Genomic DNA, 9,395 nt, shown 5'->3' with positions numbered 1-9,395 from the left:
AATGAAGAATGGAATGTTGGGTGTGTGTAGAAGCTTCCAGCAAAATTGATAACCACACATGCCCTCTGCATTACCTGGTGTGCCCACCTCCACCACTTCCTTATAAATCTCTGCCCTGGTGCCGTGTGCTTGACTTCTCAGGCGATGAAGAAAAAAAAAAAAAAAAAAGAAGAAGAAGAATTCAGCTTGTATGTGGGTACAGTCCTTTCACATTTCTGAGAAGGGAGGAGGTGGACAGCTCTCACTTCTACTTAGTGTAGTCTATTTTATTGGGTGTCTTCTCTTAGCTTCTTTATTCTTTGTTTTTCTCGCAGGTGGTCCGGATACCAATCCAGGCGGAGGACTATGTGGTAACTTTGGACCGGTCTGATCTCAGATGCATTCTGTGATATTTCTTCTCTTCGTTTCAATCACAGAGACCGGCATCCCCAGGCTCTGTTTATTGGGCTCCTATGTCGGCGAGCTTCCTGGTGGAGTTACCTGTGGGGAATCGATGGCAGCTTGTGGAATAAAAGGAAGGGAGAGACATTTGTCCCCTTATCTCTCTTGGAGATATCTCAGCTTTGTGTGACTCCATCTCCCACGGAACTCGCCTGCTGCGCTGGTTTCTGTCAAAGGATTCTGGTCTCTGTTTCTTCTCCTTTTACCCCTAAGCCCTAGCAGCTTTTTTATTTGTAATCTTTTCAAATTGTCAGCTGTATATTTTAATTGTGATTTTTTTTATCTTTCAAGTTGTTATTATCTCTCAATGTTTTTTTTTTTCTGTCTATTCATGCCATTCATTGACAATACAACTGATTTGTTTTTTTTTGTTTTTTTTTTTTTTTTTTTTTGGTCCTGAACTTTACCATTATCTTTTACTATGGCCATTTATGTCTCTATTTTGCTTTACTAATGAAACTCACCTCTTTTTCAAATTTCTTAATTTAATATGCGTATATAATGTAATATATATGTATATATTTTGCTGAGAAGTTTTCTTTATCTTCTTTCTTCTTTTAGTCAGAATTAAGTACCCTAATTCATTATTCCCATGTGTTACGTATTTTGTCATCACTAATTACACTAAATCTGCATTCTTCCTTTTTTTTTTAAAGATTTATTTATTTTTATTGCAAAGTCAGATATATGGAGAGGAGGAGAGACAGAGAGGAATATCTTCCATCTGATGATTCACTTCCCAAGTGGCCGCAATGGCCGGAACTATGTCGATCTGAAGCCAGGAGCCAGGAACTTCTTCTGGGTCTCCCACATGGGTGCAGGGTCCCAAGCCTTTCAGTTGTCCTTGACTGCTTTTCCAGGTCACAGGCAGGGAGCTGGATGAGAAGAGGGGCTTCTGGGATTAGAACTGGAGCCCATATGGGATCCCATTGTGCTCAGGGTAATGGCTTTAGCCCTTAGGCTATTGCGCCGGACCCCATTCTTCTGGTTTTATGTTCAAATCACTCATGCAAACTCATGAAGTGCTTAGCATTAGCAGAAATACAAGGTGGGAACTCGATATATGACTTTTTAGTCTGAATAGAAATATTTTTATTTTTTTTAATGCCTGTTTTCCACTAAAGCACAAACATTTTGATTTCAGGAAAGCAATCTCACTCCTAGTGCCTATAATAAATAGTGCAGAGACTCAGATGATATTGAAATAAACATGGGTTTCTGTTTAAAAATGAGGAAATAGAACTCCACTGATGCAGAGTGAACTGAGGTTATAGAACTCGCATATGACAGTGCGACAGAACTTCAAATCTGTTCAACTATAGTCCAATACCCTTTATTCATAAATCTCTATAATTTATTATTCATAACTTTATAAATTTCTATAAATGTAAGCTCATAGCTATCACACGTGTCTTTACATACCTGCATTATATGAAGGCTATTTGAATATTTCTTCATTACCATTTATTTATTTATTTTAGAACAGGAAAGAACCAAGCAATTACACATTTAAGCAATTACCTAAGAGAAGGGTGGAAACAGCATGGAGGTAGCTCAAACAGTCAGAACTAAAGCTATCAGATGATCCGGCAATCTTGCAACTAGGTATGCACTCAAAATTGGAATTAGAATCTCAAGGAGATATTTGCCCTTCCATATTTAGGTCAGTATTATTCAAAATCAGATACAAAGGCAATCCAAGTGTCTTTTGAAAAGTAAACAGAAATTGTGGTGTACACAATAAGCACATATTTTTCAGTTTCAAAAACCCAAAGGAAATCTTTCCATTGGAGGTGACTGGCTTACACCTAGATGGCATTACACTAAATGAAATTAAGTAAGTCACGAAAGGACACCTACTTCAAGATTTTATTCACATAGATATCTAAAATACTCAAATAGAAGCAGAGAATTTACTGCTGGTTGTTTGGGATTGCAAGGGGTGGGGAGGCTATGGAAAATTCTTGCTCAATGCGTATGAAGTTTCATTTATGCAAGACAAGTTTCAGAAAGCTGTTTACAATTTAGTACTTTCTGTTAAATATATGCTATGATGCACTAATGAAAATATTATGAAGATATATTTCATGCATTTTAATTTAATTCTTAATATTGCTTATGTAATTGAGAGGGATGCATGCCCATGTGGGTCTTTGCTTAGAGCAGAAAGGGTTGAGTTATGGAGGACGGTGAGTAGGACAAATGCTTCAGTCTTATTTTTACCTCCTGTGTCCACAGGGGAGGAGGGGGAGGAATACTCCGTGCCTTAAAACTATATCAGCACCTGGGTATGGGGGACAGTCCTTGATGATGCCTTAGAAATCTTGATGGGGAGAAGAGCACCCCGAAGGTTAAGTTATTTGAGTGGTTTTTGATAATTTTTTGACATTGTCGGCTTCATTACACAAGGGTTGAAAAATCCTTCCAAGGTCTATTGGCTGACCAAGTCCACCTTAGTGCATCCACACACACAGATACTTTCTGCAAAGCTTGACCACCAAGAGATCGGTCCAATCTGTTCTGCTTTCCATTCTTTGACGAGGCACTCAGTGTTTTCTGCTGGCCTGGATGAGCTGGCTGTCATATCCCCCATGTGCATCTGGGCATGCTGTCCACAATGCAGGCATCAGCAGCTGAGGAGGCCCAGTCCTAATATATGCACTCTAAGCTTACACCACATATATTGTGATTTTCCTTCGGACTGGGATTTGAGTCCAGTGGTCTAGTTGGGGAGATCCCCAAGAAACCTCATCTAGGGTGACCTCAGACTTAACTCCTGTGTGTGTAAGCCAGTACAGTATCAGCTTTAGTCTGTCCCCTATAAGCAGTCAGCACACATACTGGTGGGTACAACTGCCTTGTCAGTTTTTGCTCCCCAGCCCCATATTTCACATGAACTGGTGGGTGCTACAGCTTAGCCCAGCCCAATGTGCCACAGATCAGGTCTTCACGCACACCAATGAGTGCCATTGCCTAGTTGGGGGCAACCCTCAGTAACCCTAACCAGGCGGCCCCAACCCTGGGTTTTGCATGTGCAGGCCTGTGCTGCAACCTAGCCTGGTCTGTTTCACGTTCCAACTGGCTGCTGGGCACAACCATGGATGCTGAAGCTTAGCTAATCCTGGCCTGCCCTCAGGCTCAGCAATATTTATACTAATGGGTACTTCTGCATTGACCAGCCTGGCCTGCTCCCAGCCCTGACTCTCATGCTCACCAGTGGGAACTGCAGCCAGGCAGGGAAATGGCCACAGTTCCCTACCTGCTTCTAATCCTGGATCTTGCACCTGCCAGGAGGCTTTGTAGTCCATGCTGACATGACTCGCACCCAGTCCCAGTACTTTCTAGTCAGTGCTGCAGCCCAGTGTGGCCTGGCCTGCCTCCAGCTCTAGCTCTTGTGCTCACCAATGAGAGCTGCAGTGTACAGAGGAGTTTTCCAAGTTGCCCCCTGCCAGATCTCTGGGGCCCAATCTCAAATATACAGGCAGTGAATCCTGTGGGCCAGCCTGACATGGCCTGTCCGTAATCCTGGCACTCATTAGTGGGTACTGCAGCCCATGCTGACTGGCCCACACCCATTCCAGCTCTTGTGGGTGGGTGCTGTAGCTTAGCCCAATGGGCTACTCCCAGGCCTAAGCTCTCATGTGAACCAGCAGGTGCCATGGCTTAATCCGGCCTGTCACACCCATCCTGGCTCTCGTGAGCACCAGAGGTTTCTGGGACATAGATCAGTCTGACCTGCCCCTAAACCCCGCCCACATGCATGTTGACAGGTGCTGCAGTCTTGCCCAGTGGGGTCCACCCACAGCCCCAGCTTTCACACTTACCAGTGGGAATCGCAGCCTAATAGGGTAGCCTGCAAGTTCCCGTAGCAGCTCCAATTCCAGCCCTGGCTCTTGCTGGTGGGTATTTCAATACAGGCCTGCATGGCCCACCTGCAATCTAAGTTCTTGTTGGTGGGTGCTTCAGTCCCGCCCAACCTGGCCCTTTTCAAGTCCTGGCTCCTGAAAGTGTCAGGTATTTTCTGTGATCTAGCCTGGCTCAGCCCATCACTACCCCCAGCTCTCCAAACAGACTGGATGGTGCTGCAGTCCTACAGAGGCGAGCCTACAAGTCTCCTGCAGAATCATCTGCCCCCAGAGCAGTTCTCTTGTGTCCTGAAGCAGGCCCACCCCCTGTTCTGACCCCACGGATGTTCACTGTGGCCTATCCCATCCAGTCATGTCCTGTAGCCCCAGAATTTGTAATGCTCCAACAGCAGCGGGCAGTGCTATTTACCAGAGCTTAGGTCTTTCCCCTGGGCAGATGCCTTGGCCTGACGCAGACACGTCCTCTGGTTTCCTCTCTCTAAACCACTCTATCTCAGCTCCCTTTCCTACATGCAAGCTCTGTGGCCTGGTCCGTGGAAGATTCCAGTTGTCATTTCTCCGCTGTCAAACATGCTCTCAACTGCTCCCACTCCAGTATGTCCCCAGACCACCTTCCCTGTGCAAATGCAGCCTCCCTGAGTAGGGGTGGTAGTGGTGTGTCCTGGCCCAGGGTTATCTGCCTTCCCCATATACCTTTTTTTTTTTTTAAATAAGATGGCACACTTGCATAGTTGACATAAATTTGGCACTAACAAAGCCCAAAGTGCCTGCCAGCTATTGGCCATTTTTCTCCCAGCAGTGTAACACTTGCCTAGATACAAGGCAATCTAAGCTGGGGTCATGTTAAGTATTGTTAACATCCATGTACAGGAACAGTTTTGGAGGTGAAGGATATATTTAGTATATTGATATGGTTATGGTATTATTTATCCCCATATGCATAAACTAAAGGACTGGTTTTGTAGCATTGCATGTTAAGCCAGTGCTTGAAGTGCCAGCATCCCATATTAGAGCAATAGGTAGGGTCTCAGGTGTTCCACTTCCAATTTAGCTCCCTATAATGTGCCCGGAGAGTGGCAGTATAAGCTACAGTTCAAGTGAGAGACCTGGAAAGAGTTCTGGGTTCCTGACTCAGTCTGGTTCAACCCCTGCTTTCAGAGACAATTGGAAAGTGAGCCAACAAACAGAATTCTCTTTCTCTCTCCCTCTCCTTGCCACCCACTCTCTCTCTGTCATTCTTCTTGTCAAACAAATAAATATTAAAAATATCTAACTTCATGTGTGCAAGTTTTGTGTAAGTTATGCTTTAACGAAGTTTAAAATGTAAACATAGAGAAATGATGCATCCATATACAATCTTGTTCAGAAGTATTTGTAGCAACCTTTTTTAAAAAAGACTTATTTCAAAATCAGAGAGATACTGAGAAAGAGACAGAAAGTGAGAGAGAGAGAGAAAGAGAGAGAGAGAGAGAGAAAGTTGCACTGGTCAGGGCTATGGCAAGCTGAAGCCAGAAGCTAAAAGTATCTTCTGGGTTTTCATGTGGGTGTCAGGAGCCTGAGCACTTGGACGATTCTCTGCTATTTTTCCCAGCCTTTTAGAAGACAGCTGAATTGTAAGTGGAAAAGTCAGGACTTGTACTGGCATCCAAATACGATGCCTGTGTTGCAGGCAGTGACTTCACACACCTACACCACAATATTGTTCACTGTAACAGCCTTTTTTTTTTTTTTTCAATTACCAAAAACTAGTTAACTACTCTAATGTCATCAATCTGAGAATGTCTAAACACGTTATGGTATAATTGTTACTTAGCAATTAAAAGGATTGTGGTTCGAACACACACAAAAACATGGATAGTTCTTATGGATACTATACAGATCTGAAGAAGCCAGGCATTTTTGAGGGCACAGTGCATAGGTTAATTTTCAGGACACTCATGAACAGACCAAAGCTAATGTATGTTGAAAAAAATTTCAGAATAGTGATTGCCTGGGGAACGCGATGGGAAATAGGGTAAAAAACAGTGAAAGAAAGTTTTTGTATTGTATGTCTTCTTAGTGATAGGGACGGATGTGCACATAAATTGTCAAAACATGCTCAAATGAGTATTGAAAGACCGTATTTTGTGAAATGTAAATTATACATCAATAAATAGATGCAATAATAGAAAGGTGTTTTTCCAATTATGGAATGACTGTCTATAGATTCTAACATCACAACACATGACTTTAATATAAAAGGGTAGTCCTACCTAATGAGGCATTTCAATATTAAATACTCCAAGATTAATATTATTATGCCAGAATTTGGTCTACTGGAAATGGAGAAAGTAATTATTGTGAAGTGGTTAGTGTCAAATTAGCATAGCTTATCTGAAAAGTAAAGTTGGCAGCTGAATATGGAGTGCAGAATGATGGTAAATAAAATTGCAACTGGAGAAGTTTACAGGGAAATTTAATTTCAGGCTCTCAGGTTTTAAAATGATGCCTCGCTTTTAATGCTAGATTTCCTTTCAAGACAGGCTTCTTGTTGACAAATCTCAAGCACATGAATTTGAGAGTCTGTGCCTCCAAATTTTTCCTCCTTGCTGAAAAATGGGTCATTGATTTATCATTAGCTGTTAGGTTGGATGGTGTTTCAGCAGCTGAGAAAAAAATGGATCATTGATTTATGTAATAGCCTTGGGCTCTGATGTTTTAATTACCCATGTTCTCTGTGAACAGTCAACCATATTGTTAACACCCAGACATCCTGTTTTGTGAAATACATATCTACTAATTTTGGTTTTTCTTAGCTCTGTTTTTTCCTACTGTCAAAAAGTAAGAATGATTATCATTACAATCAGCAATTACTAGAAAAACATTCTTCCCACATTTCTTACGCAATGTAACAGTATTCTGACCACATAAAAATCAAGAAGTAATAAAATTTCTTGCTACAATAAATATGTATTTGACATAATACTCAAAATTAGCATAGCTTTCAAAGTGTAGTCATTATGAAACTCTGATTTTTAAAACCGAGTGTTTACTGTCAGCATTGCTATTTTAAAATACCTTTACCTTGAGAAAATTGTGATCTAGTCTGATCTATTCAATCTTAAAAGCTAAAAACATAATAAATTTTAGGGAAGAGAATAATAGAGGATTTTATAGTGGTGCAGTAGAAATACATGTACAATAGTTTAAAAACAGAATAGTCAGTAATATTATCCTTTTGTGGTCATGTCATATGACATATAGGCAAGTACCTACATTGTATGCAATTACTTGGATACATACGTACAGATATCACATGTTTGAATATATGAATATGTACAAAAGATGGTAACTTTTGCTATCATTACCTTTTTAGATGACTGTAAATGTATTTGTCATGTATTATTATAAGGTTCTCTATTATTGTAAAAATTAGTACTTTCATTTTTTTTAATTAAGTAAACCAGAAAAAAAATCATTTGCTCAAGAGAAGGCATAACATACATGCATATGCAATTTTTTGTGTTAGCTGTATGATTATGTGATGTAGACACCTTTTAAGAATTCAGGGAACTAACCCACCATGGAGCTTTCATAAAGCCCTATTCTATGAAACCAGCAATATATTTTATCCTACTTTTAATTACATATTTTCTCCCATTGTTGCAATAAAAATGAACCTGTAGGTGTTAGATTTTTTTTATGATACTGGATTTAATGATCTACATACATGATATGTTCTATAGATTTTGATAAAAGAAAACAAAACAAAGGAAAAAACTAGGCTTAAATTCTCAAGACAGAATTGAACTCTTTTTTTTTAAGATTTATTTTTTTATTATTATTATTTTTTCATTGGAAAGGCAGATATACAGAGAGGAGAGACAGAGAGGAAGATCTTCCATCCGATGATTCACTCCCCAAGTGAGTGCCGATACTATGCTGATCCGAAGCCAGGAGCCTCTTCCAGGTCTCCCACGCGGGTGCAGGGTCCCAAAGCTTTGGGCCGTCCTCGACTGCTTTCCCAGGCCACAGGAAGGGAGCTGGAAGGGAAGCGGGGCTGCCGGGATTAAACCGGCGCCCATATGGGATCCCGGGCGTGCAAGGCGAGGACCTTAACCACTTGCGCCACTGCGCCGGGCCCCAGAATTGAACTCTTAGAAAGATGGTGATCAGGGAATGTAGAGTGAAAAGAAACGAGTAAATATTGTTCAAAGTGTACACATTGCATTTACAAGATGAATACATTCTGGACAGTGGATGTGTAGCCACTTAATGTATATTTCAAATTTCTTAAGAGACAGATATTAAATATATGGATATGATCATTAGGTCAGCTCTGGAAAGCATTTTGTAATGCACACATATTTCAAAAGAGCACCTTTGAAGTACATTTAAAATTTTTTTTAGTTCTACCTAATAAAACTGCACCAGCAGTGAAAAGGAAATGGTGAGACAAAAAAGTTTACAACTCTTACAGATATTACTTTTATGGGCAAAAATCTAGCTGAGTTTTCCATTTATCAAGTTAAGACATATTGATCATGGTAAAACTCAAATAATTTGATGTAGATATAAAGTAAGTGTAACTTTCATGATTGACAAATAGAAGGTTCTTTACCTCTTCAGAAATTCTATTGAAAAATATCACACGAACAATAAATTTTGGTAAAATAATGCCATCATTTTTAAAAAAAATTTTAGATAATGTTAACATAGTTGATCAGGGTGGGATGAATCAAGGCTAGGGAAAAGTAGATATGATCATTGTTTTCAAATTTTCTATTTCTACTTTATGCTTCTGGTGGGTGGGGGAGGATAAGGGGAGAAGTCATATCCAGCTTCCCAACTACCTTGGTTACCAGGGATGGGCAATGGACACCCAATATCAACCCAGGGTCCTAATGTGGTACATGTTCTGAGGATCTGCCCAGGTGGATGCATAGGATTTGAAATGTCGATTTTTGCTGATCCAAGGAAGAGAAAACCCTTTCAATTCCCATTGGCAGACATGGTCAATCTTAGAGTCTCCATTTGTTCAGATATTTGCTGTCAATGCTTGGCTGGGGTAGTTGTCCAGTTTGTTCTGCCTTTCTTCCTCTGGAACGG

This window comes from Ochotona curzoniae, unplaced genomic scaffold (genome assembly GCF_017591425.1).
Source record: "Ochotona curzoniae isolate NIBS_2020 unplaced genomic scaffold, NIBS_Ocur_1.0 scaffold_1852, whole genome shotgun sequence".
Lineage (NCBI taxonomy): Eukaryota > Metazoa > Chordata > Mammalia > Lagomorpha > Ochotonidae > Ochotona > Ochotona curzoniae.
Note: the sequence above shows the minus strand (reverse complement) of the source record.